The sequence below is a fragment of the Arachis duranensis genome, chromosome 5 (assembly GCF_000817695.3).
Source record: "Arachis duranensis cultivar V14167 chromosome 5, aradu.V14167.gnm2.J7QH, whole genome shotgun sequence".
Taxonomy (NCBI): Eukaryota; Viridiplantae; Streptophyta; class Magnoliopsida; order Fabales; family Fabaceae; genus Arachis; species Arachis duranensis.
Window position 1 is genome coordinate 36,327,960 of NC_029776.3, and position 4,025 is coordinate 36,331,984.

The 4,025-nt window shown below is 36.9% G+C and overlaps 1 non-coding gene across 1 annotated transcript; it reads right to left on the bottom strand.

The window, feature by feature from the left end:
• Positions 1-1,623: 1,623 nt before the first annotated feature.
• Positions 1,624-1,727, bottom strand: LOC127747951 (small nucleolar RNA R71). Its single transcript, XR_008009896.1, has one exon. It is a non-coding gene; the product is annotated as a small nucleolar RNA R71 (small nucleolar RNA).
• Positions 1,728-4,025: the final 2,298 nt, after the last annotated feature.

Sequence of the window (4,025 nt, forward strand, 5' to 3'; positions counted from 1 at the left end):
ATCTTGATCTTCAAAGTGTTCTTGGTGTTCATCTTGACATTCGTAGTGTTCTTGCATGTTTTCTTTGTTTTGATCTTAATTTTTCATGTTGTGGGTCATATTTGTATTTTTCTCTCTCCTCATAAAAATTTCAAAAATAAAAAAATATCTTTTTCTCATTTTACTCATAAAATTCAAAATCTTTGGGTTGACTTAGTCAAAAATTTTTAAAATAAGTTGTTTCTTGTTAGTCAAGTCAATATTTCAATTTTAAAAATACTATATTTTCAAAACCTTTTTCAAAAATCAAATCTTTTTTTTATTTTTCTTATTATTTTTCGAAAATTTTAAAATTTGATTCTTCAAAGTCTTTTTCTTAATTTCATTTTAATTTTTTGAAAACTTTACTAACAATTAATGTGATTGATTCAAAAATTTGAAGTTTGTTACTTTCTTGTTAAAGAAAGGTTTAATCTTTAAATTCTAGAATCATATCTTTTAGTTTCTTGTTAGTCAAGTAATCAATTTTAATTTTAAAAATCAAATCTTTTTAATTTCCTATTCATATCCTTTTTCAAAATATCTTTTCAACCATATCTTTTCAATCATATCTTTCCAAGTCATATCTTTTTCAAAATCAATTTCAAAAATCTTTTCTAACTTTTTTATCTTTTCAAAATTGATTTTCAAATCTTTTTCAACTAACTAATTGACTTTTTGTTTGTTTCTTATCCTTTTCAAAATCACCTAACTAATTTTCTCTCTCTAATTTTCGAAAATCACCTTCCTCTTTTTCAAAATTCTTTTAATTAACTAATTGTTTCAAATTTTAATTTTAATTTTATTTCTTCTCTTAATTTTCAAAAAGCACTAACCATTTTTCAAAAACAATTTTTGAAAACTCTCTCCTTCTCATCTCTTTCTATTTATTTTATTTATTTACTAACACTTCTCTTCATCTTAAAATTCGAACCCTCTCTTCCTCTTTGTGTTCGAATTTTTCTCTTCTCCTTCTTCTATTCTTTTCTTCTTCTACTCACATAAAGGAATCTCTATACTGTGACATGAGGATTCTTCTTCCTTTTCTGTTCTCTTCTTTTTCATATGAGCAGGAGCAAGGACAAGGACATTCTTGTTGAAGCAGATCCTGAACTTGAAAGGACTCTAAAGAAGAAGCTAAGAGAAGCTAAAGCACAACAATCCAGAGAAAACCTTACAGAGAATCTCGAAAAAGAAAGAGACATGGCTGAACCCAATAACAATGGTGGAGGCGCAAGGAGGATGCTTGGTGATTATACTACACCTACTTCCAATTTTTATGGAAGAAGCATCTCAATCCCTGCCATTGGAGCAAACAATTTTGAGCTGAAGCCTCAACTAGTTGCTCTGATGCAACAGAACTGCAAGTTTCATGGACTTCCATCAGAAGATCCCTATCAGTTTTTAACTGAGTTCTTACAAATCTGTGATACTGTTAAGACTAATGGAGTAGATCCTGAAGTCTACAGGCTCATGTTTTTTCCTTTTGCTGTAAGAGATAGAGCTAGAACATGGTTAGACTTACAACTTAAAGATAGCCTGGACTCTTGGGATAAGCTGGTCATGGCCTTCTTGGCCAAGTTTTTTCCTCCTGAAAAGCTGAGCAAGCTTAGAGTAGATGTTCAGACCTTCAAGCAAAAAGATGGTGAATCCCTCTATGAAGATTGGGAAAGATACAAGCAGTTGACCAAAAAGTGTCCTTCTGGCATGCTTTCAGAATGGACCATTTTAAACATATTCTATGATGGTCTATCTGAGCTTTCTAAGATGTCACTGGACCATTCTGCAGGTGGATCCATTCACTTAAAGAAATCGCCTGCAGAAGCTCAAGAACTCATTGATATGGTTGCAAATAACCAATTCATGTACACCTCTGAGAGGAATCCTGTGAGTAATGGGCCGCCTTAGAAGAGGGGAGTTGATGCTCTGAATGCCATATTGGCTCAGAACAAAATGTTGACTTAGCAAGTCAACATGATTTCTCAGAGTCTGAATGGATGGCAAAATGCATCCAATAGTACTAAAGAGGCATCTTCTGAAGAAGAAGCTTATGATCCTGAGAACCCTGTAATGGCAGGGGTGAATTACATGGGTGAAGCCTATGGAAACACCTATAATTCCTCGTGGAGAAATCATCCAAATTTTTCATGAAAGGATCAACAGAAGCCTCAACAAGGCTTTAATAATGGTGGAAGAAATAGGTTTAGCAATAGCAAGTCTTTTCCATCATCTTCTCAGCAACAGACAGAGAATTCTGAGCAGAGCCCCTCTAGCTTAGCAAACATAGTCTCTGATCTATCTAAAGCCACTTTAAGTTTCATGAATGAAACAAGGTCTTCCATTAGAAACTTGGAGGCACAAGTGGGCCAGCTGAGTAAGAAAATTATTGAAACTCCTCCTAGTACTCTCCCAAGCAACACAGAAGAGAATCCAAAAAGAGAGTGCAAGGCCATTGTTATAATCAAAATGGCCGAATCCAAAGAGGAAGGGGAGGACGTGAATCCCAATGAGGAAGACCTCATGGGACGTCCTCCAGACAGAAAAGAGTTCCCCATTGAGGACCTAAAGGAATCTGAGGCTCATATAGAGACCATAGAGATTCCATTAAACTTCCTTCTGCCATTCATGAGTGCTGAGAACTATTCTTCCTCTGAAGAGGATGAAGATGTAACTGAAGAGCAAATTGCTCAATATCTAGGAGCCATCATGAAACTGAATGCCAAATTGTTTGGTAATGAGACTTGGGAAGGTGAACCTCCCTTGCTCATTAGTGAACTAAATACATGGGTTCAGCAAACTTTACCTCAAAAGAAATAAGATCCTGGTAAATTCTTAATACCTGTACCATAGGCACCATGACCTTTGAGAAGGCTCTGTGTGACCTGGGGTCAAGTATAAATCTTATGCCACTCTCTGTAATGGAGAAGCTGGGGATCTTTGAGGTACAAGCTGCAAAAATCTCATTAGAGATGGCAGACAAGTCAATAAAACAAGCTTATGGATTGGTAGAGGATGTGTTGGTAAAGGTTAAAGGCCTTTATATCCCTGCCGATTTCATAATCTTAGACACTGGGAAGGATGAGGATGAATGCATCATCCTTGGAAGATCCTTCCTAGCCATAGCAGGAGCTGTGATTGATGTTGACAGAGGAGCGTTAGTCCTTCAATTGAATGGGGACTACCTTGTGTTTAAAGCTCAAGGATCTTCCTCTGCAACCATGGAAAAGAGGCACGATAAGCTTCTCTCAATACAGAGTCAAACAAAGCCCCCACAGTCAAACTCTAAGTTTGGTGTTAGGAGGCCACAACCAAACTCTAAGTTTGGTGTTGAACCCCCACATTCAAACTCTAAGTTTGGTGTCGGGAGGTCCCAACAATGCTCTAAACATCTGTGAAGCTCCATGAGAGCTCACTGTCAAGCTATTGACATTAAAGAAGCGCTTATTGGGAGGTAACCCAATTTTTATTTATCTATATTTTTATTGTTCTTTTATGTTTTATTAGGTTTATGATCATGTGGAGTCACAAAATAATTGCAAAAATTAAAAACAGAATCAAAAACAGCAAAAGAAAAAGCACACCCTGGAGGAAGAGCTGTCTGGCGTTTAAACGCCAGAAACAAGCATCTGTCTGGTGTTTAACGCTAGAAACAAGTACCAAGCTAGCGTTTAACGCCAGAAACAAGCTACATTTGGGCGTTTAACCCAGAAACAAGCATCAGTCGGGCGTTAAACTCCAGGATTGCATACAGAGGGCATTTTACACGTCTAAAGGGTGCAGGAATGAGAAATCCTTGACACCTCAGGATCTGTGGACCCCACAAGATCACCTTAGGATCTGTGGACCCTACAGGATCCCCACCTACCTTCTCCCTTTCTCTCACACCTTTTCATAACACTCTTCCCCAAACATCATTCACCAATCACCTCAATCACTCTTTCTCATCACCTCTTCACCACTCAGACCAAAACTTACACCACTCTCCCTCTCCTCCATCTCTTCTTCTT